Raw genomic sequence first — 26,152 nt, 5'->3', positions numbered from 1 at the left:
GCTGAACAAATTGAGATATTTTATTCAGGTCCAACAAGCCCCAAACTAAATAATTTGGGCTTGACTTTCCTGACATAAACTCAAAAAGTCTACAGAAATAAGTTCTTTCTACAGAAAACTTTTATTTAAATAGAGAAAATTTTATGAAAGAAACTTCCCAGCCAGTCCTGTCACAGACCTTCTTCAAACCTCCTTGATCTGAAAACTGTATTAAGAAGCTTCTTGAATATTTGGCTTTCTTGTCTTTCACAATGCTTCCAGTCCAGCTACTTGCATGCCTACTTGTCACAACTGGAGGGTAAAGCCTATAATTACTAAAACCAATAACAGTAGCAACAAAGTTGATACAATTTTGATCTATCCATCTGTAATAAAAATGGAAATTTAACTGAATGAATATTATAGAACCAACTTCCAAAAGGGAGTAGCCTTAGAAATTTTCAAGCCATCTTTTAACTTGTCTTTTAATGTAGAAAGTTGGTCTGGATATTTCCACAGACTCTCTAGCACTTCAGGTATTTCCAAATACAAGGAACACTCCCAAAACTTGCATCAAGGCTGGAGGCAGGACAGACTCAGGGTCGTCAAGCAACAGATATCAAGACCCAAAGACACCACAGAACCAGCTGGTGTGACCTCTTGTGTAACATCAGTGACACAAATTCATCCAGCCCCCCTCACAGTGTGACTAATTTCTTCTGCTTGGCTGAAAGCTGTATTGCACAATGACACTTTGGTCCATTCTTTTCCTTGCTATCTTAATTTCCGCGATGAGATGATTGTTTATATATCTAATATGAATACGTGTGGGTTGATCTTCCTGCCACTGGCCTTGTACTGCTTGTTTCTCTTATTTCAGGTATCACTAGTGTCTCTCCAAGAAGGAGTTTACACATTGTAATCAAATCATCTTTGATCTTCTGTTTAAAGAGCTAGTACTGCATTTTTAACATCCTGCTGCGAAGCACTCTTCCCAGCCCTTGCATAGTTGCTGTAGCTCTTCTCCATACTCTTTCCAGCTGTTTAACATCCAAGTAATATATAGGGCTTGATTCTCTGGGACTTGTTTAGTCATTCACAACTCTGAAAAAGGATTATAAAAGAGAATCAGTAATGTGTTAAGCCAGCCAGGTAGCGGTGTAAATGACAACATCTGAAGACCCAGGCGTATAGCATTATCACTCAAGAGATCAACAGCAAAGTTTCATTTTGCCTCCTTTCTCCTCCAAAGACTGAGGATGTTAAGGTCACATTTCAGACCCATAGTTTTGACATCATGCACCTTGAAGTTTAGTACTTTTGCTCTGACTTTCATCAAATGTCAGAGTCAGCAGGTATGTCTTCTCACAAAGTCAAAGTCAAATTACAGGTTTGAAGAAATTCCTGTGAATTGAAAACGTACAGTTCTGCTCAGCTTTATCCTTAACTGTGTCTGTGTAAATCTTTCTTTCTTGCAATTCTTCCTTCCTCATTACATTTGAGTCTTGAGTCACTGAGCAATTGTTTCAGACTCAGAATCTAAAGTCTTTTTCATCTTTTTTTCACCCTGATTGGTGTCATCTGTAATAAAATAAAGTATATTTCCAAGAACTAAAAAATGAAATCACACCATGAGCTGAAAACAAAAGTTAAAGAGCATGTACAATTTTTCTGTTCCGCCAAATACAGTCATTCTCAGGCTGAACCAAGGAAAAACAATTGGCAAGACTTAAAAAGGACTCTAATAATGGCTGGTAGCAGTATATATCTGGAACCTTTCACCTTCAGAATGGATTTGGTCCAGATCGAGAGCAATTTAAAAGAAATATTGACTTCTGGATGCTTAGTGACCTGTGTAAAAATGAATTAATAATCCCAGCTGTTTCCTATAGGACATCACTAAAATTGTCAGCACTGTTGCCAGACCAAACGGCACCTTCATCAAAAGGTGCAAAAGATTTTTCACTTCATTTATCAATACAGCATGCATAAATAGGTCACAGACTATCCAAAGAAACTGAAATCCTTCCAACTCCCTGGCAGATTTTGCTACATCCTGCAATCCATCACTTAGTCTACGCATGTATGGACAAGTGGCCCATGCGTTCATGTGTGGGAGATTGGGTTGGATGGCAAGTGACCATCTTCCTCAGGCTACTCAAAGTCTCAGATTATTGAACAGCCATAAACTGAGGGTCCTGGGCCTCTCTGGAATGAATGGACAGGTATGGCATGAACAAAAAAGTAAGGAGTAGACAAAACATTGCCTTTCTTTCCTACAACACATCTGGATAATGCAGCTAAAGTCATAATTTGTTGTTGGCAAAGGCCACCAATCAATTACTATTCAGTGGAAGATGGACTATAAATGGAGGAAGTGATATATCTCCTGAAGGTAGCTCTTAGAGATGTCAGGGATAGGTCAGAGAGAGAAGAAACATCAGCTTCTGCACAGATCTATGTGAAAACTCAGGTTTTACTGAAAGAGCTGTTCAGCTATAAAAAAGAATGTTTTGGCATATATGTTTTTCTTAAGCTATTTGCAGATGGTTAAAAATACTTTGTGATCCAAAACTTTAAAAGTGCAATGAAAAATGACTAATAGGTCAAATCAACATCTGTATTTTTTAATTAGCTAAATCATTTAGAAAAGCTGTTACCAAGAAACGGCTTTTAAATGCTATTTGTCTTATTCTCTTCTGTCATTGTAATGGTGCTCTCTTCTCTTTTGTTATTTCTAACAATTCCCTTCATCCTTTGAGCACATGAGAGGTTTGCCCTCCTTATCTGAGATTAAAATGAGAAGATGGAATGGGATGGCAGATGAGCATATATACCACTTGCTTTCCTCATGCTCTTAACTCCAGAATATCTCAAGAAACAGCATTTGTCAGCCATGTCTGCAGGAGCCATCAAAGCAGGAACAGAAATGAGGATTTCTAGGTTTCCAATTAGCTTTTAACACATTTCCAACATGACCGTGGGCAGATCACTTTTTTCCATGTGTAAAATGAAGAGGGCAGCTATTCAAAAATATTACGGAAGAAGGAATTAATTTGTGTTGGCAAAACTTTTTGACACGCTTTGTAAGCCACAAATGAAGGACACTACTAATTATACATATATTACTAACTGGATATGTATTTTATTACAGGCATTATCGATATCTAGTAATTACGAGAGTATTTCAGAGGATCTTTGGTTCCAGAGAGTGGTTATGGAGAAAAAGCAAGCAGCCAGGCTGTTGCTTTTAACTTGGTTTTTAACAGTGTAATTTAACTTTCTCCCTATGCCATTTCGAAAGGGAGAGCCAACACTGATAGAGAGTAGAAGGTCCTGCAGTCTCAGAAGTGACCTTCTTAGCTAGCAACAAGTACTGTGAGACACCAGCCCAGCTCCTCCACAGTCTGGAGAGCTCAGTCTATATGACACGTGGTCCAGAATTTGTCATGGTATTAAGCTATAAAGGAAGAGGAAACCCAATATTGTATATTATGGTTTAAATAGCAGGTTAGTATCCACTGCCTCTCCACTGGCACCCTGGAAAAAAAGAATATGCCTCAATCCTTTTCCATACTGTGTAGGGTCTTAACTATGAATGAAGACAATGTGGGTGGGAACAACTCTTCTAACTTCTGGCATCTTCAGACAGTAGATGACCACTGTCAGACTTTGCTGTTAAAAGCTCTGGTCACTGTGTGAGGAAGACTAATAGATGCTTCCAGACTCCATTCATCTTGACCCAAAATAGCTGTCCGAATTAGCCAGAATGAGAAAATTTAGTAATCAAGCTTAGATGAAGGTATCCACACTGCAGCCAACTAAAGTTAGGTGAGATGAATCCTGCAATAAAAAGCTGGGAGAATAGAAGATTGAAGAATAGAAGATTGTTTTCAGGAAGATGATTCTCATGCTGTTCCGATGTGGAGTTGAGTACCTCTAACAGCCTCCAAACATCAAACCCACCTCACAATACTAATTCCAGCCTGAGACTTTGACATCTAAGAAAGTGAATCAAAATAATGAGGCCCCCACTTACAGGATGCATATGATGAGTAAGTAAATGAAACCATGATAATTAGAAGCTCAAATGCAGGCAAAAAGTTGCACATAGACTGCGCGTCTCTCTTTTTGATTTTTTTCCCCTCAGGCATTAACTTATCTTGGCCAAACCCTCCTTTCTACAAGTTCAGAGATATTTTAATTTTGAACTTCAAATGAAGAGCAAATAAAACACCAAACAAACTTAGGATGTTGCACAATTGTCAGTGGGCCCCATTTTAATATTTAATGACCTGGACACCTGTGACTATCGCAAGAAATAAAAAGAATTAATTTAAAAGGAATTATTGACATAATATAACACATGATAGTCTGTTAATAAAAATGCATACTTCTAATTGAATGCTGGCACCTAGCCACCAACTAAGCACAACTTCAAAAGCAACAGCTGGGAAAGCATCTTTTAGATTTTAATTACAGTAGCTCGTAAGCCACTTATCTTTTCAACTTTTTTCTTCAGAAAGCACTTCTGTTTCATAGGAGTGAGTTCAAAGGTATTTACAACACGTAGGGTAAGAGAACTAGCTCTGACATAGTCAAACTTCACTTGTAAATTTGGATTCTGGACTGAGACAACTATTCTCAGCTTTGAAGTTTGAGTCCCATTTGAGCCTGAAAGAACACAGGCTTCAGGCTTGCTGCTCAGGTTTTTTATTTCTTTTCTATCTCTAGACACCGGATAAGAATTTCTATCATATTTGTTCTTATCTATTATTTGTATTTTAGTGTTATCTTAGGGCTGCCACTGAAATTGAAGCTTCATTATGCAAGAATTTTACTATTCAAATACATAGTGAGCGTACATAATCCCAGATGATTCAGTCATGAAAGGGAGACGGAACTATTGAAGAGTTTGGGAAATGGGCATGGAGACAGACCTGAGTCTTGCAAAGTGATAAATTCTGTAGTTGGATCCAGAAAGCTGTTATGCTTGTGTTTAGGAATAAAATATGAAAGCCCCATTGAGTAGTTAAAGATTAAAACTCTAAATGAGTTAAAATGATTTGCTAGATTGGCTACAGTGCTTGGCATTTTTCAGGAACAAGTCCAGAGGGGGCTATGACTTATTTCATCTAAGATCTGAAGTCCTAAAGTCTACGCAGTGACTCTAGACTTCCTCTGTCATTAAAAGAGAGAGAGAAAGGGAGACAGAGAGAAACAGCTGCTGAATGACTCTTCCCACACTAACAGAGGTTCCTACAGCCCATCTCTGTTCACTGACTCAGGAAACCAGGGCATTTCCTCAGACTAAGCACCATCATTCTAGCCAGCTAAAACTAAACTAATTGAATCCTACCTCCAATGTCTTTGGGTCTGTGGAACAACTCTCATCCAAAAACTAGGAAACTGTCTGTCTATGATTCGAGGTAAGAAACTCATCCCGAGGACCATCCATCTTTCCCCCTAATATGCAAAGACAACTGCTAGCTAAAGTGTTTTTTGACTGAAATAGAAACTATACAAACCAAAATAACCTTTATTATTTCCTTTATACAGCTAATAGAAAAAAGCTGTGACTATAGAGGCCTTAAAAAGAACAAAGGCATCTCATTTAAAATCACACTGAGACAGCCATGAACTATAACAACATCAGCAGATAACCATCAGAAAAAGACTATTGGGGTAAGTTAATAAGTACATTTGACATAATCAAGAGGACCTTTAAAGAAGCCTTTCTAGAATGCTGTGGACCCAGTGAGGTCTTGTAATACAAGCAATGATGAAAAAAATTCTAAATTGTCTTGAAGATAGATTCATTTGTGAAATGGAATATATGAATTGGCAAGTGTCATGGATGGGGACTGAACCTGAAGTGCTCTGGAGGTCTTTTCCCATATCACAGAAGTAGGAACTTCACAAGTTACTAAAATTGCTGGAGGATTTTTTCTTTACTGTAATTCTACTACCTATTAATTAAAAGATATCTCTAAAACAGCTAATATAGAGGACAGTTCTGTCTGCCTTTTCTACAAAATCAAAATTGCCTTTAGCCTTTTTGTAGCTTTTCAAGAGATTACTCATACACAGATAACAACATGTCTTTGTAGGAAGGTAAATAGGATGCAAGAAGACCTGGAGTCCTCTGTCCATTCTGCAGACATAATTCAGGCCAGATTTTGTGAAGAGACTGAGAAAAACATCACTGTGTTTTGTGCTAAGGTGTCCTGTCCTTCCAAAATGTACAGGGCCTTCAGGAAAAAAGATGACAGATAGGAACTGTACCTCTCCCTTCTTAGACATGCATGAGTCTTCCAAAGCAGCTTAAAGCCTTGAGCAAGATGTTTATGAAGGAATGCTTTTTTGCGCTCCATTCCCATCCTGGAGGAAGTGGCAGAACTGTGCACTGTTCCCTGAATCCTGCTCTCCTCCATTGAAATCCTGTTTGTTTGAACGATAGCTGCATAGCAGACCAGAGCAGTCTGTGAGAAAAATAAATAAATAAATAAATAAATAGTACATGGGAATAAGCATACCCAACTACAAAAATACCAAACCTTCAGTCAGCATTACTGTAATCTAGATACTGCATGCAGAGTTCATCATAAATTTTGGGATGCTATGATCACAGTTGTAAAGCCCCACCTGATTAATTTTTGCATATGTAGCTACAACATCTTTCACAGCAAAGTCCAAGATATTTCCACAAAACTTGCGCTCTGCATTTCTACCAAAGGATATGAAAAATAAAAGTCAACAAAGAACCTGTGATCCAGTGCAAACAGGATGACTGGAGTTTATTAATCATAAATGAATGTGGTGGGTAGTTCAGGAAGCATATAAATGAACTGGCAACCTTGCTGAAAGGTCAGCACCTTTCAATAGTAAACTGTCTGCTCATTTCAATGTAACTGTCTAGATTTAGGGTCAGAAAGCATCCCAAACACAACTACTAAATCTGAAGGACACTTTACAACATTTTAGTTTTGTCTTGTCCCTCTTGTTTAACAGCTCTGGGTTTAGAAGTGCAAATAACTTGGTAGTTAGCTTTTTAGGGGATTCAATAGAATGTTTTGACACAGGTAGCAGCTGCAAAAGCAATAAGATTCCCTTTCCAAGAGTTTGACCTTCTGCTTCATTGTAATTACAGTCACTAGGCTAATTCTAAGGTAAAGGATTGGGATTATAAAATTTATTCTTTGTGTTATGGACACCAGTGTACTCCAGCCTGTGCTGAGGTTACTGTAGAACAGGGATCCAGTTTTAAAGACTCCTATTTCCACTTTGAGATAATTTTTTTTCTCAATTTTTGAACATCTTCATTTTTGGAATGTGGGCTCAGTCCTTCTGAAGGTAACCTTTTCTGTACTATGCAAATTTTTCTTTTTAAATTAAAATAAACGATTAGTTATGTGTGCATGTCTTCATTTGTCACAAATACTTGAGGGAAGAAGGAGAGATTTCTAATGGTGTACATCCATTTAGGTGTCAAAGAGAGTTTTGTATGTCCACTAAATTAAAACATCATTTGCTGTCAAGCCTTAAAGAATTTGGCATTTCTTCTGATTTCTACTTATGACAGCTCTCAGAGGACATGCTGTGAAGCACTTTTGCTTGCTTTAGGACCAATTGCATGTGACAAATGCATTAGTTTTTAATACCAGAAGTGGACATACAATTATGTATGGCATAAGTATATACAAGTATGTCGTTATGCCATCAGGTGTTGTCTGCCACCATCTTTTTACAAAGGCACTCCAAACAAGATCACCCCCAGACGCTTCGATAATTCTATCACTTTGTCCCCTGTAACCAGACAAAAGCTAGCTTGAAATCAACAGAAAGGCTTCAAATGGGGTTTGGATCAAGACTGCAAAGCCAAAAAATTCTAGAGCTCTTTCCGTCATCTCCTTTTCATGGGAAAGAGCAATGTTCCCTGGTGCACGTGAGCTGTGTTCACAGCTGCTGTTCTGCACAGGTAAGGACCTGCACAACTTTTTCAGGCTGATGTAGGCAGTCTGATAGGACCTCATCAGCCCCATGGGAACAGGTACCCTGCTAGGTTGTCCACTGTCAAATTTACCTGCAGCGTCTCTCTGCATGTTACTGAGCACCCTTCCAAACTCATCATAGCTCTGCAATTGTTACCATGAACTCTCAGTGCGATTCCTCTGAGCTCACTTGTGTTATTCCAAAAATCATAGCACAGCTTATGCCATGTGTGAGGAAACAACAGCTATAATATTCAGCTATAATATTCTCTAATATTCAGAGATTTGACCACCTCAGTAAAGATACAGCCACTTTAGAAATCTGACTTTTTTTTTTTTCCTTATAGCACATGATGGCGATATATACTTTAAATTTTACCTCCACTAAGTATATAAACACAACTTAAAGCATATGTTAATTATTAAGACAACTGTTTGACTCACTGAACAGCTGAAAACCACCTCATTAAATCTTTCTTTTCTTATTTTCTGGTTTTTCACTTTTCAGTAGCCAGCTCTACACCTTCTGAATTACTAGTGTCACATCCCCAACAACGTAATTTCCCTACTGTTCCAATTAAGCACTTAATGCTTATGGTACAACACTAAATAAGAAACTAAGGAGGAAGAGAACATGAGCAATGAGCAGTGGTTTTTTTTTATTTCCTCTCTGGTTTGTGAAACCTTCTGGGGCAGCTGCTATAATCTTATCACTATGTTTTCATAGCTTCCATTTTGCTGATATGTTTTTATCTAAACCAGTCAAACACCAAAAGAATCCAATACTGCAGATTACATTATTTGATGAACATTTCTTTTATTTGCTAAATAATTTATTGAACAAAGCTGCAGAAGCTAGTCAAATGCAGCAAAATACTATTCATCACATAAATTATTTGACAAAAAGAGTGGAAACAATTGTCAGAGTACATTTGAAAAATAGTATTTGGCTTAGGTTGTTTCATACCTGACATATATGCCAGTTTAAAGAGTGAAAGAGTTTTGAGGTTATTTGGTTCTAAAAGTAGATCCCAGTTGCAGAGACCTAATAGTGCAGAAGCATTAAGCACTGGAACTTCGGTTTGGAAAAATCACCACTCATTTACAACTGTAGCTGCCTGACTAACAACATTAACGTTCTGTTGGATGGTACTTAAAATTCAATTCCTTCTATTAACATACATGTCTTTTTTAGTATTCTAGTGGAAACAGTAACAACGGTTTTTATTCATTGAAAAATTAAAGGACATACCTAACTACAGTAGCAACGTCATCGATACTCCTCATGAATAGTTCTAAAATTTTAGGAGACTCTAAAATATGATTTTATCTACTGACTTACTGCAACAGCAAGGGAAATCAAATCACCCGTGAATGTCCTATTAGAGCAATCTCTCTTTGACACTTCTCTTACATCTTACTTTTATATCTTTAGTGCACTTTGTAAAATTAAAATAGGGAGTTACAGGTGAAAATATTTTAAGAAATAATCACACTAGTGCTTTCTAGAAAAAGCAATTACATGTGAAATAAAAAAAAAAAAGAAGTAAAAGAGATGACTCTGGGATTTTAATGTGAACTACATCTCTCTTTCATTTAAAACCTAGAGAGTTGTCCCTCCTGTAGTCTGCAGGCAAGTTTCTGTCTCTAGACTTTTAGTCACAATTTCTTTTCTTTCAATTCCTTTTTCAAACTGGTTATTTTTAAGAATTACCATTATTTCTCTTTTTTTTTCCCCAGAATTAATTATTTCCCTTTATAGTATGAAGATAGTAAAGTTGCAGAAAGTTGTTGCAAAGAACAACTTCAAAAACAAGTAAAATACCTACTTTTATTTTTCCTCCTGCCAGTTGAAATAATACAGTTTGCTGGAGAAACTCCATGCCTCTGCAATGCTTACCACGTTATTCAGGTATGTCTTCCAAAGCATAACCGACTTGTGATCCTCAGAGAACTTGCCTTATAGACTTTATGAATCACTATGTCTATTTATTTCTATTGCTTATACTATTCCCTTCTTCCCTCCACTTCCACCGTTAGTTGCAGCAGGCAGGCCTTTCTCCTTAAGTTGTGACCTTTTAGTCACATGGACGTATGTCCATGTTCTGCCCCTTTTAAGGACTACAGTGATTAAGCATTGCTGTTGATCAGGATTGCTATACAGAGGTCCAACTCAACAGACAGGGCTTTGTGCAAGAGTATAGCTATAAGAGGCAAAAAAAAGTAGAGTGCAAGCAATTTGGGAGATCCCTGCATTCACTAAATCCCCAGAAGTTCTTCATGACCTTCTAAAAAGAATTTTACAGGCTAAATTGTCACTTAAGGTCATTTATAATAACGTTTTAATACCTGATTAGTAGGACTATCTTGAACTGGAAGGAGCATCGCCTTGACCGTCTAATATGTCATATCTATCTGCTATGATCCCCAAATTCTCTTTCATTTTGCCTTAAACAGGAGTTAAAAGCCTTTTTACTGTGAAGAACTGAACAACATAGTAAAGGGGACACCACTCTGGTCCTTTTTTTTTTCCAGATAATCACAGAAAGGCTGATGGAAATTCTGAAGGAATACTGGAAAAGTATTACAAGCTGTATTAATTTGATTTTTTGAGTCACAAATTAGAAGCTATTGGAAAATCATGATGCATGGTCACCCAGCCCTAAGTGGAGTACCCATGATGAGTCACAGTTTGCGAAGTAAAAGCTTATACCTGTACCATATCAGTTGCTAAAACTGAAGTACATAACTCATTTACAAGCCAGCATATTATATTTACTTATGTTATTGATCCATAGAAAAGGAAGTGCATATATTAAAAAAAAATTTAAAAAAATCTTGCAAAGACAAAGAAAGACAATGCAGGAAATTTTCTAGAAGCTGGCTACAGTTCCCAGTGATTCAACAGAATCCCATGCTAAAACTAATTAATGATTAGGAGCAGGGTTTTGCATGATTTTTAGGATCAGGGATTACCTTTATTATTAACAGAAATTGATTATTAGAACTTATTGGGGTACATTATTTAATGAAGATTTTATGATATCAACATATTTATTTGGAACATATCAATTTAATTTAAAAATTATGCTGGATATTGCAGAAATATTTTGTTTAAAACATATATTCTTTAATGATTTGGTAGCATACTAGAGAAGTGACAATTTTTGGAGAAAGTTTAAATATTTCTTTTGACAAAAAATTAAAATGTAAATATTGCATCCTGATATGAAACCAAATCAAATTTTGAAATATCAGAATTTTCTCAGGGAATGGAAATTCATTCACTTCTAATTACAATGTTACGTAAAAGCGAATAAAGGTTTATTTGACAATGATTACATTGCGTTTTTTGTGACTGTGATTATCTTAGGATCAAAATGTTACCTGAAAATCAGATTAAAGCACGCCTTTAGGTAATGTATAAAACAATAATAATGTTTTCCCCTTTATGTTGATGAGGAAGCAGTGTTGTTCATTTCCTTGTGATATGAATGCATTGCTGTTTTCCTCTTTTCTCTAAGAAAAAACAAAATACAAAACCAAAACCCCCTAAAAAATAGTAAATCTTGCTGTATTTTTCCCTGGATCTTTGCATTCAGTTATTACTTTTACAGCCATGTGGAGGTCTACACTGTCCTAGAACTTTTAAAAATGTCTTTGTATAGCAAATTCTTTTCAATATGAAAAGTCTCAGTCATCATCTCTTGGTGAGCAATTCAAAAAGTTTAACCACCACAAGCAAGGCAGATTCATATTGATTTGATGCAGAAAATGAAATAACCATGTTAATCACAAAAGTATATTTCTCCCTCATCTTTTGCACTAAGCAGCTCACTTCTTCTTAGCCATCAAACACAACCTCTATGCTTAAGAATGCATCTTCTATGCTTCAGCCAAACTCTGCTGACACACAATTTTTTCAAAGGCACAAAGGATATGATTCCCCTCATATCATATCTTTATAAGAAGCAAAGCACGGGTCTTACATAGAATTTCTAGACTCATTTTCTTGATTGCTTGTCTCTCCTCTCTCCATTATCTTCAGAACTACATGGCAGTAAGGGCAGCCAAAGACTGGAGCAGGTTGCCAGAGAGGTTGCGTCACCTCTGTTCATAGAGTGGTTTAAGACTGGAGCAGGTTGCCAGAGAGGTTGTGTCACCTCTGTTCATAGAATGGTTTAGGCTGAAAGGGATCTTAAACATCATCTAATTCCAACCCCCATGGGCAGGAGCACCTCCCACTAGACCAGGTTGCTCGAAGGCCCATCCAGCTTGGCCTTGAACACTTCCAGGGATGGAGCATCCACAGCTTCTCTGGGCAACCTGTTCCCATGCCTCACCATCACCAGAGTGAAAAATTTCTTCCTGATATCTAATCTAAATCTACCCTTTTCCAGTTTGAAGCCATTACCCTTCATCCTATCACTACATGCCCTGATAAAAAGTCTTTTCCAGCTAAAACTGTCTATGACTTTAGCTAAACATTTTGTGACAGTTTTTATGGGATGTTTTCCTGATTAATCTCATTGCTCAGGAACAAGCAGACTGCATTTTGTGTGTGTGTGTTTTTCCTTTGGTTCCTTTTGGAGTCTGTTTTTTTGTTGTTGCTTTTCTCTCCAGTTTTTCTCTTCTTCTAGTATTTCTTATACTTTCTGAGTCTCCCAATGTCTTGACATATTTCTCTCAAATGTGTTCTTTACCGTTGGTACAGGGTTAAGAAGAAAAATGAGTGCCTTTAGTTTTTTATTGGCATTCTGCCCACCGGATAGCTGATGATCATTAACATTGGATGAAAAGTTCTTCTGTCTTTCATCAGGTTTAGGGCTCACTGACTAGCTCTCACTGCTATAGTTATGTCCCAGCTGTCATATCTACTCCGCTGCCACAGTTCTGGAGCTGGCAAAACAAAAAGTTTCCCTGTGCTTCAGAATCACAGAACGGTCAGGGTTGGAGCTACAGCATGGTTCAGCTACAGCAACCCAGAGTAGGAGATTAAACAACAGGTAAAGGTGAATTCCCACTTACACTCTGGATAGTGAAGTGAAATATCCGAGTTGTAAGTAAATGTTGCCCATCTCTGCTGCTCCAGTGATGGAGGCAAAAATTGTCAGTAACACAGCTGTGACAAACAGCTGGGTAGTATATTAAACCACTGCAAACATTTATTCAAAGCCAATGGATTAGAACCCTTCAGTACAGTTAGCTGGACATTTCTTCTGCTAATTCAGCTAAGGTAATGTGAATTATAACATTGTTTCCAGCCGTGATCATTAATATGTTAGAAATACTATTATAAAATAAATAAAAGAAATAAAGAGCCATCTTCAAAGCTCTTTTGTTGACTTCCCCTCAAAGGTGATATCTATGAATATTGCTTAGAATTTCACAAAAACCAATTGCATTATATAATCCATTTATTGCTATTCAAAGGCATCCATTTTCTGTTACAAATTTTAGAAGCCTCATTAGAGATTTTAGAATCATTAGAAGTAAGGGAAACTCTTTCCTGATTCATTTCTGGCAAAATGCTCAGTGCTTCTTTCTACCCCTTTGCTATTCTGAGTCCCCAGATTAGAAACACATTATTCCGATAGCTTCAGTGTGATTCAATTGTTGTGAATAGGTCTGCATTTTTACATCTGAAGCAAAAGCAATCTTTCCTCAACTAACACTATGAAAATCAACTAATATAGAAGAAAAGCTTATTTCTATACCTGGAGAATTTGAGGAACCCCAAGCATTGTCCCCATGCCTACACCCAAACAAGGGCCTTTTAGCCTTTTTAAAATAAAAAATAGTTTCATGCTTGGCTCATTACAGTGAAACCACTGCAGATTAAAACTCTCTATCAATTACAAGCAGCTGAACATCCTTTAGCATCAAACAGAATGACAAAAAGCTACACTATAATGAGTAATGGCTAAGGCCAATTGCTATTTAATTATGTAGATGACTTAACATCCTTTCATTGATGTTATCTGTATGTTTCAGGATGAAAGTTATCATGCATTGCTTTGCTACAGCTCTTACAGTATATGATAGCAGAAGCAAAAAGGAAGTCTTTACCAAATAGAAATGGCTATAACTAGCAAAATATATCAGCCCAGCAATACAAGTCACACTTCACCATGCACCTACAACAGATAGAAGCTTCAACATACTGTGGAAAAAAGAAATTCACGCATGACAGCTTACAGTGGGGAGGAAGCTTGAAAGAGAGAGTGACAACTGCAGCAGCAAGAGCCTGTGCCATGAGCAGTTCCCATGAAGATGTCTGGTCCCTGAATTTTGTAAGTGGGAGATAACAAGGACGGTGAAGTTAGTCATAACATGAGAGATATTTTAGATGGGAAGGACCCGTTAGGTCATCTATCCGTCCCCCTGCCTAGGCAGGATTATACTTTGCAGTATCTTCTCAAAAAGATTGCACAGAACAATTTCACACGAGCAGAGGAATGGAGAAAAGGACATAATAGATCTTTTCCATCTCTAACTTCTACGAGTCAAGAGGTCCAGTCTGTAGCTGGTGTGAGGTGGCTGTGGGCACAAATACTGCAAATATTGTAAGAAAGGGAATTTGGAGGAAAATTCTACCCTTGGATCAAATCATGCAAGTGTATGCAAAATGTGAAGTATGATATTAGTGAGCACAGAAATTACCCCATAAAGGACATTTTCTGTTCAGTCATAATCAGTGACCCCATTTTTGTGGGCATGGTGCTGCATTTTTGACAACTTGTATATGTGCATCACACCATTCAGACAGATAGATCAATACTTATTTAAAAGGATATATAAACTGAATTCTTTCCATGAATATTATTGATGGAAGCTTGCACTCATAAGTATTTCAGCTTCCAGTTTGGGACTACAAAACCAGATACTATTATAGAAAATGTTTGCTTGTATATTTACAGTATGGGAATGACAAGGTTTGTTTAGCAACTACTCTTTTTCTTGAATTAAACAGAAATAGCAGCACCTAGGAGTATATAAGAGGTCAATGCTAGAAGAAGGAGCGTAAGACGTTTTTTATACGCATCTTAAGTGTAAATTTCAGAATATGGCGAAAGAAGTAAATAATGGTGCTTTGTAATCCTTGTAAGAAGCATAAAGGAGGAGGCAATACTCTTGAAAATGCAATTAAAAGACAACAATACAAGCCTTCTTCCAGGAAATCCTTACATGTGTTTAAAGCTAAGAATGAAGGGAATCCCGCTGATTAAACCTAACCGTAAATATATCCATTTGCAGAATTTGAACATAAAATATTAAGCGATTAGAGAAAGAAAAAAATAATAAAATGAACAAGCTTTTGGCTGGATAGATCTTAAAATGAACCAGTTTGCCAAGAAAAGGTTTTACAGAAATGAGAAATTTAAATCTGCCTCCATTTTGTGTTCTCCCTCAACATTAGGTAATTTTTGTGGTTGCTATATTATAATTGGACATAAAGGAGGACTAGCAGGGTTTCAAAATATCATGAAGGTACATGCGTATTTTTCTATACAAGGATCAGTATTAGCGAAAAGCTGAATCTGAATTGTAAATCGAAAATGTTGGAAAAACAAATATAATATTTTCTACTTAGCTGCTGATAGCATGAAGGTAAATAGTTGTCAAATTAAGACCTCCTAATACTAATCTCTGTGGATAAAATGTTAAATTAAGAATTGTATTCAAATGTGTAGATTATTGGTCGATTAAATTAGCAAAATCAGAAATTGTAACTTGTCATAATGGCTTACATATCCAGCATACGAGCTTATGAAAACATGTATGTGGTCTAAATACAGGCATATGCATGTCTTTGGAGCTCTTAAAGTTCCCTTGATTTCTCTCTTATTCTGTTGTCATTTACGTCTTCCTTAAATTTACATGTTGTAGATTAGAGTACTTTATAGTTGCTACTTTGAGCAGATTTTCTTTTTCAATAACGCTTTTTGATTTTGTACCTAATCCTATGGTAGCCTTTGAGTCTTGATTACAAATGCACAATCAATGTCATTGGGAGTAGCTCAGCACTGATCTGTCTAAGGGAGCAGAATCCTTTCTTAATTAGCACTTACCAAAGAGCAGCCAAGATGCTCTCTTCTATTTTGATGGTGGGGAACTGATCTTGTTGAAACTGCATATAGAGCTTGCTTTCTTATAGAGATAAATCCTCTAGAGAGAACCTTTCTCACTTGCCCTCTAAAAACTTCATAGCTCCATGTCTTCACAGTGGAGAGCACACCTGAGAAAGTGTGCTTTTCCAAAATAGATACATATATAGCAAAAATATTTAAGACTCATAATTTAGAAATAATCAGGCAATGAGTCTAGAAACGGAACCTCATTTTGAAAATCACTCAGCTAACATGAAGAAACTGTGACAAGAAAAGAGGAAAATACTTTCACCATTTCTAGCTCTAAAAATCAGAATAACGGCTAGAAATGGATACGAGAACTAGTCGTCTCAGCCTTGGGGCACAGACCTAGAAGGAAACTAAATCAGACTCTAAAGCATATCAAGTTATGTGTCTGATGAAATACCAATCAAGTGGAACCACAAGTAACTTTCCCCTATCAACTAGAATATATTAACAGGTACAGAAATCACTTCCCAAAACAGTAGGTGCAAAACACATTGGTTATTTCCGTTCTCATGTTGGTGTTTCTGTTACTAATGGCCGAAGAGATGCTCGCTTCGATAACCAATGCAGTTCCCTGAAGCCTGAAAGTCAGCTCAGCCTTTTACAGAGAGGACTGAACGCACATTTCCACTACTAATTTTTGTTTGAGTCTGTACGGAAGCACCTCTGGGGGAGGTGATGTAGTTCAGTGAATAGGGATCTATTTTCAGCCAGTGATTTTGTTTGTGACTTTAGGCAAATACATCTCTCTGCCTCGGTTTCTGTCTCCTCTTTCCCACCGGCTCTTCTCTGTTCGTTTAAATTCTAAGCCCTTCCAAGCCAGGACTATCTCTCATCAGGTATTTGTATCATGCAGAGCAAAATGCTACATCATTTTCATGGCTCATGGATGTTGTCGTAATATCAATAGCATTTATTTATTTATATTATTGTCATAAAAAGAGAAGCGAGGACTCTCCTATGCCAAACATTGTGCCTACACATAAGATAAAGAAAGTCTGTACCTGTTAACTTTAATCTTCAAAAACCCGTGACACCAAGTAAATTAATTTCATATTACATGTTTTGGGGATTGTTTTTTTTGTGTGACACCAAATGCTTTACTCTTTAAGAATGTGTATGAATGTGAACACAAACATGTTTAAGTTCGATATCAAAAATACAGTTTCTTTCTGTTATCCCAAAGTCATGCAAATTTTTTTGTCCTTTCAGATGCTCTTGTTTTTGTCAGCAGCAGCAGCCACAAAGTGAGAGGTAAGAAGTTTCCTTAAGGGGCGTATGGTCATTCACAGAGATTTAACTTCAGTAATTTCACAGAGCATTTTACAAAGATCAGAATCACACAAACTTCAGTAGCAGGGTCTAAGGTCTATGAAGCAGAGGGTAGAAGCAGAAAAGAGTGGGGATATTTTTTACTTTCTTCTGATAGGGTTTTCATAACTTCATCATCACAAGTATGTAGTGACAAAGGAAAGACATGGAAGCTCTTAAGAAATATGCCAAATACTTTATTCTTCTTACCTTTCTGAAATTACATCTGGATTTTCAGAGCAAATGCTTTGACCAGCTTTCAGCCTCTAGCCAACCATGACTCTATAAGTGGGACCCCTCATTTTGCTCACGCAAAATTTTCAGCAATGCTTTATCAGCACCAGCAAATGAGTTCCTCTACATTCAAATATCACTGTGGTAAGAGAATCACAGAATCACAGAATGAGCTAGGTTAGAAAGGACCTTGAACGTCATCAAGTTCCATCTCCCCTGCCATAGACAGGGACACCTCCACTAGACCAGGTTGCCCAGGGCCACGTCCAGCCTGGCCTTGAACACCCCCAGGGATGGGGCCTCAACAACTTCTCTGGGCAACCTGTTCCAGTGCCTCACCACCCTGAAAGTAAAATACTGAGTGATACTGAGGCATCTATTTAGCCATAAAAATCCTTCATGAAAATGCAAAGTTCCATCTTTTTTTTGGGTGTATATTGTTGAATCTAAAGCAAACTCACCAGTTTCCCTGCATGTCAACAGAAATCTAAAGAAAGCAGCAATGTGTTTCCCCACGAAATCCTCCCATGTGCACCATTTCATCCATTTCATTTTAAAACAGGATCCTTTGGTAGAAAAAGAAGAAAAAAAGGTCCCAATGGATTCACCATATTGTTTGTTCCTCCCATACTATCACCTTTTCTCTCTAAGATATGCAAGCCACAACTTGAGGGGGCAGCAGAGAGAGGGAGGGCAGCGCACCATTTGGCCCATTGTGCTTAATAACATGCTTCTGATCCACCGAGCAGAAAAAAAAAAAGAAAAGTAAGTGGGTGAGGTTGTTGAAAAATTACAGCAATTTGTACCTTTTGAGATACTTGATGTCACAGCACCGTGTCTCACTCAGCAGTATAATAATGTACTGGCAGGCTAAGCTGGGCATGCTTGGTTTCTCAGAAGCGAGTTAGGTAAGGATTTCCATGCTCTTCTCTGCACTTGTACTTCGTGCAGTGTAAGCGAAGCCCTGATCCACTAGAGGCATGCCTTGCCTGTGCAGACCACTATAATATATCATTTTCAGTTCAGTCTTTTTAATTACTTTTTTTTTTTTTTCTCCAGAAGATTTCTACAACTACAGGCCATCTTAATCCTAATAAAGTGAACATTTAATAAATATTACTCATGCAATTCTTAAAGGCCCTCTTGAATTCTAATATATAATGCTTTATTTTAAGCTTTGGGATGTAGATGATAAAGTGAACAGAGGTGATTCAAAGTAAGGGCAACACATTGCCACCTTTCTTACTCTAGAAAGACATTCTTCTGCAGTGCTTAAAATGTTTTGTAGGGAAAAGTCTAGTGATTGATTAGCTAGTTAAGTGATAAGGAGGTATATCAGGCAGGGATGCAGAAAAAGTACAGATGATAAGGACAATCAAGTATCCTTGATCTGCAAAAAATTACAGTGCTTTCTAATCATTTAAATTATATTTTTAAGTGAGAAAAATCTACTGCACCGAGTCTCTAATTTTCTACACGCTTTCTCTTTTTTTTTTTTTATTTTTTTATTAAAGACAAAAGCTATGGGAATTGTGTCCATTTTTTCCAGTGGTGTAATCTTTCCTTGAAAGGGAAATTACTGGAACATCAGACCTTCATTTGTCTATATAACATTTATATTCTTTGATCTCTTACTGGCATATTGTAATACTGATAATTATCTACTTCTCCTGTTTTTTATAATACCATGTGGCATTCTATTATGTTTTACATTATTAACAATATTATACATATAATACAATTCTGCCAAATCAGGTTGTGGAAGTTGTACAGTATCAGGTAGGCTATTAGGCTTCAAATTAATGATCTCTATAGGTCACAGGCACACTAAGGATACTCATAAAATATTTTCATTGTGATTTTCAGGACCTTGTACAATTATATTAATATTTCAAATATTTTATATATTTTATGTTCAAAGGGGAGGGATCTTCATGATCAGATGACAACTCTCCATTTCCTATTATTCAGCCTCCGTTACCATAAACCCCTGTGCTGTGGAGATTCTGCTTTTACTTAAAGAGGACTTGCAACAAACTGCATTAATATGTCAGAAGCTTTATTACTGTTTTGGTTAGAGTGTTTGCTGCCAATTCATGAGCTCCTGTTATTGGGATGTCTTCAGATCAAGTTTCAAAATCTTTTTCTTCTTTCACCTTTGTTATTGTAGGACTTGAAAGACTCACTAGTCCTATTTTTTGGTTCTTTTTTTTTTTTCTTTTCAGTCAGTTATTAACCTACAAGAAGTATTTCCTTCCTTCCTTGTGGAAGTTTGTGTAGTCTTTTGATAAAGGGTGCTGTCATTAGGAGCTTTTTTGTGCGCATTGAAACAGCTTCTACTGTTTTCTCTGGTAGGCAGCAGTAGTTTTCTGGATCACTGTTTTGAAATACAGTAGTTATCATTATTTATATACCATCTCCATTAAGAATAAATTTCCATTTTTACAAGCAATCTTAATTTTCTTAACTAAACTGTTTAACTTTGCACCTTTGTCACTTTCCTCTCTTTGTCTTTTTATCCTTCTCTGTGAGAAGAAACAGTCATCAATTTCTAGTGCTTTTCCTTTTTAGAAAATTTTGACTGCTATTGGTAAGTTTCTCAAGTGCTTTATACAAACTATGTAGTTTCCAGAAGATAGCCAGTCACCAGAGTGAACTACCTCTGAGAACAAAGTCCTGATCTGATATAATCTAATCACCAATCATTGTTGTCCTATGAAGACAGATAAATGGCTCAGGTTATATTTTTCCAAGGGTTGTCAATATTTTAATTGCCAGATAACACTGAAAGTGATAGGAAGTTAAGGGCAGAAAAAAACCTGTGTTTTGAGACTAAGTTTCTTGGAAACAAAAATAAAGCTCAAGTACTCATTGTTTTTTTCTCATACAGATGTGCACCAGGACAGGAGTCATGCATACCGTGACTCACCACAGCATGATTATCCTCTCTGCAAGTCTTAGATCTGCTACAGCCCTCCTCCAGTTATAGGCTTACTCCTAAATCCAGTTAGTGCTGCTGGTATCCATTTGGCTTTCATCTAACCAAATGTCACTAACTGAGACAGGACTGCTGCTAACCAGACCAGATCTGGGATATCATCTCTGCTTTTGTTAGCCTGCTGGATGCTAAGGTCAATCTTGCTTTGCTTTGCTTTACTTTACTTCTCAAGGAGGAAATCCAGCAAGGTTTTGTTGTGAAGTCACCTCTGAAGCAATGACATTAGTTCCAGTCCCCATGACACTATGCCCACAGATCAAAGACTTACCAAAGGGGAAGCCAGAACAAATTGATGCTCCTCACAGTAAAATTTCTAGTCATCCAAAAGGAGTTGTCATCTTTTTCTGCTGACCTTTAGCTTTGGTCAAATAGTGAAACCAAGTGTTTGGGAGCAAAGACAAGTCCTCACTCTAACTGTACTTCTGTACACTGTCGTGGGTACAAAAAAAAATAGCAATTATCATTTGCAGGGTCAAAAAAGAAACAAAATTGAGTTAATGCCACAAAACTGGTATGACTGAAGGAACTATGGGTAATCTGTAATAAGCAATGTGATTTAACTTTTTTTTGTGTTGACTTTTCCTTTTCCTCCCCTCTGGAAGGCACAAAGAGTTCCAGCCTAGCAGGGGGTCCAGGTGTGCAGATACATACCTCACCAAATACTGCTATACCTGTTTTTTTGTTTGTTTGCTTGTGTTTTTTTTTTTACATAAAAAATAGTGGCATTCAGTATAACAGCTCAGAACTGGGGAGGATATTTGAGAAAGCAGCAAAGGCTGAGAGAGGAAGCAAGGAACTAATGAGAAGATCAGAAGGCTGAAATTTCTACCTTGCTTTTAAGCATCATTTTTCCTATTACCTGATTCAGCATAGAATTAAACTCCATGGGATTTAAACAAGTTAGACAAATATTTATGTGCTTTGCTGAAAAAGGACAGTTTGCTGAATGATGTTTTATTGAATCAATGTTCTGCTACCTCCAATGAAAATCTAACCACAGTCAACTACAAATGACAATCCTGTGCTTTGTTTATTTATTTATTTATTTCCAAAGGTCATGCATTTGTATCCCGAACATCTCTCGTCTCCTATTTATTATACTATTTCAGGGTTGGTTAATCTTTACAATATTGAATTATGTAAGTTTCTAAAGCACAATTTCTTTTTTTTTTTTTAGTAGAAAATTACTACATGTTTAAAAGGTTATGAAAATTAATTATACCCATATTTACTCACATCTGTGGCATTAGAAACTGCTCAAAAAAACCCCAAACAAACCAGGAAAGATATCCAGATGTCTTCTATTTGTGTTGTAGAAACTTAACATTCAGTTTGGGGGATTTAAAATCTGACTTTTTTCCCCTGTAGTTAAAAAAAGTACTTATAGACAGACGAAAATACAGACATCTTTGAATTATGACTGTAGTCCAAAATGATGTAATCAAGTTCAAAATGCAAAAAGAAAATTTCCCATTACTTTGCTATAGCAGTGCCTAGAAACTGTAAATGAGACTTAGGCCTCCTTGTTCCTAAAAAAGTATCATAAAACATAGTAAGAGCTACTGTATTCTCTGGTGGGGTTCTTTCTTAAGCACATATATTTGGCTTTGTCATATCTCGGTTTAGAGATGAAAGCCTAAGCAACAAAATGCTTGCCCAAGGCCAAATCAGTGTTAGATATGGTAAGTGCTGGCAAGGTATACCTATCATGATTTTGTACAACCAGCTTCACTATACATAGTCTCCTGCATTGCCACACTGCCTGAAGGCAGCACAGCCAAATCTAAATTATTTTTTCCTACATTTTGTAAAACCTCATTTTGTGATCAATCAGGATGAAAAACTTTATGTAATTGTAAAGTAATTTGTTTCTTATTTCATTTCTTCCAAGAGTAAAGATTGGTTTCTAGTCATGACTTAAGTGAAAGCTGAGAACAGAAAGCCAGATTTATTATCTCAACATTTGTGAAAACAAACTTGAATGCATACAGAAACCTAAACACTACATTTTCCTACAAAATAAACCACAGATTTTCACTATAGCTGTACTAACCTTCAAAATAAACTTTTTTATTTTGAATCTAGGAATTGATTTCCTTAAAGTTTTTTATTTCATTCTCACTGGAATAAGTTAACATTTAATACCAAATAATACCATTAAACACCATCTTTTCCTTCCCTCCTGAATTTTAGGTCTTTTCCATTATCACACAATCCTTTTGTTCTGATGGACTATAGCATGTGCTCTGTTTTTGTAAGGTCTTTTATAATCTTTTGTCACTGAGCAATAAATTGTTTTACTTTATTTATCCTTAACAATAAACATGATTTTTCTGGTTTGTCTTCATATTCACATTGAGATTGATACAGGCTTTGCTAATTTATTGTGCATAGCATTATGGAACATAAAATTTGCAATTTAATATAAGTATTTGGTATAGGTGCCATTATGTTAGAAGAGAGTTGTAAATGTCTCCAGCATTTGTTAAGTTTTATGACTAATCCTCATTCTAAGTGGTCCCACTGGACAGAGGTGGTGGTTTTCTTCCGTACATCGCCTCTTTTTAGGCCTAAGTACCCCCTTTCTTATGAGAGCTATTTAAGAAGAATTAAATTTGCAGGAGTGCTTCGTTGCCTTGGGCAATGCTTACTTTGCAGTCACTGCAATCTACTGCAGGCAGACTCAAACTAGCCCTGTAAATAACCAGCTCATACCCTGGTAACTGCACAGCCCAAGTGCCAAGGCTTCAGTGCCAGGTTGCGTCTCCTACCTGCCTGGCAGAGCCACCCGGTGGTGGTCAAGCCATGCGATGCTGCAGCTGGTGCCTAAAACAGCCTTTGGAAGGAGACAGCACAGCTATATAACCTTTACAAAAAAATCATGTCCTAAGACCACATGTCCATGGCAGTCAGAGGCATGGCACACTGAAACCGGTCTTATTCTAGGACAGTACTCTCCCAGGTTTTACATCAGAAGGGCCATGTAGCAGCTTGAGAGCCATGTGCCTAGATACTCTCCTTCAGGTCTCACCAAAATGCAGGAACTCCCAACCTCTTGGTTAGTATTTGTCTAGTCCCATATTCATATATTCAGACAAAACTCTGTGATCCAGGTGCTCAGGGTTCCTGGCGGGGCTGGTTGAACTTTCCAGTGTTGCATCTTCACTGTATCTATTATTCTGTTTGTTGGAATGAAGCTAAACATGCCAAGGGCACCAAAGTATGACTTTGGAGAATAGGTGCATAACTTGTGCTGGTGTGAAGTTCACAGCTAATGCCACCTGCATATGCCACCATTTGGCTTCTAAGGGAAAGGCAGCATGTGCCACAGCTAGACGTACACTGCCTTCTCTCACCTTGGTCCATGAAATACCTGGTTTGTCTCTTGTTTGACAAAGCCACTTAGGCTTAAGTGCTCTCGTGTTCCAGGCACACCTGGGAACAAAGGTCTGCATTTCCACACTTTGAAAACGTCACCTGATGAAACGACAATTTCTTTGATTCCTGTTTAAATTAACAGACTGGGACTTGCAGATCAGTGACAGTCTTTCTACTCATTGGTAAAAGTCTTCCAATGATATGGCGTTCAGCAAGATTATAGACACTCTTTAGGACAGCTTACAATTTTAGACAGATGGAAACTCACCTAGAAGCACCATCACTGTTCTCACTCTCATCAGATGTTAAGGCAGCTATGCAGAATCACATTTTCAAGGTAAACTGGGACCAGTAGTTCATGGTTCATCATACAGCAAATTCTGTGGTTTCACCTAAGAAGGGAAAAGAAACACATCCATGAGAAAGAAATCAGGGAACCCTAAACCGACACTGCATTTTATTTTGCTTCAGTTATGTTGTGATAAGAATTCCTCATTTCTAAGTGCTACATATCTTTAACTCTCACTAATTTTAATGGAAAGGCCAAGACACTGACCTTCATATACAAACACAAAAGTCTGATCAAATTGAATCTCTGTCCTTGGTGATACTCAAAAGCTGTCTAGACATGGTCTCAGGCAACCTGTTGCAGGTGACTCTGCTTGAGCCGGGGGTTGGACAAGATGACTTCCAGAGTCCCTGCTGACCTTAACTATTCTGTGATTCTGTGAAGTCTAGGGGTAATGCTGGATTTCAGAAACAAAATTTAATTTACTGGATTTCATGAGTAGTCTCTAAAATACAATGTTAGAAGACTTTCTTTATATACTTATCCTATTAGTGAAGTGACTGATAGTGTTCACAGGAATATCTTTTTCCTTACTACATTACAGTTTATAAAGATTGACCATATGTGTCCCTGTTTCACTACAGAATTCTGAGAGTCATATTCCTGTTTTCATCTTAACTTTACTTAGTCTTGGAAAACAGAATTTAGTCTTTGCAGAAGAAAAACAATGATGTATAAGCATTTTCTGTTGAAGTGTATGTTCTGTAGAATAACCACAGAGGGAATTTAATCTCTTGAAGTTTAACTTTCTAAAGCCTATTGTGAGTACAACATGGATAAGAAACTTGTCATTTTATTAATGAAGAGTGACCAGTTGTCACCCCCGCATGGGAAAAAAAAAGATTGTGACACATTAGCAATGAAGGACCATGAGACAAACCAAATGTAAATACCGATGGTTTAAAGAGATAATTAAAGCTCTCGAGACTGCAATTATGACAAGGCAGCATGACAAGGCACATGTATGTCGACAGAATATATTTATATTGACAGAATCTGTCCGAGAAATCCTTTTTGTACAATATATCTGTCTGTCACATCTTTGGACTGCACATGCATTTATTGACTTTGTGTTAGTGTAGATCTTGAAATTTGTCCCTTTACCTTATTATTTAATGACACTTGGTTAAATATATTGTGTTTTCAAACACCAGGCTTCCTGAAGCTATTTTCCCAAAAGTTTGAATTCACAGTGTACATTACTAAGTGATATTTCCATTCCATTACATACATTATACATATTATGTTACTGTCACTCACACATCCTTAGTTAATATGAGCACGGTATGGATAATTGGACACTATATGTCCTAAGAATACAGAGGACTGTGAAAATCAGATCTGATCTTTGGACATGTGATTAATTTTCTAAGGAACTTACAAATACACAAGTTAAAATTAAATTTAAAGTCATTCTAGCTTAGAAACTTAGCACCTGCACCTTTCCTCTCCTTGCCAGAACAGACATGACATCTTTCTCTAGTTCAAGCCTCCTGACCCACCCCAGCAAAGAGGGACTCTGGCTGCAGTAGAAGCAGAGTCATGTGGCACAGAGGACAGGACTCCCTCTCTCCACTGCAAGGTCAGAGGCAGTGGCATCTGCCTGTTGTTTGAGGACGTCTGTTAGAGACAAACAGAAAGAACCTGAAAAACAAAACTAGTCTCATTGAGTTCTTCTCATTTGCTTTTGACGGCCAAAGAGATTCTGATTATATTTTCTTATAGGGAAAAAAAGCAGCATATCAATGTATATTGACACATGAAAAGAACTATA

This window comes from Charadrius vociferus, unplaced genomic scaffold (genome assembly GCF_000708025.1).
Source record: "Charadrius vociferus isolate BGI_N301 unplaced genomic scaffold, ASM70802v2 scaffold90, whole genome shotgun sequence".
Taxonomy (NCBI): domain Eukaryota; kingdom Metazoa; phylum Chordata; class Aves; order Charadriiformes; family Charadriidae; genus Charadrius; species Charadrius vociferus.
Note: the sequence above shows the minus strand (reverse complement) of the source record.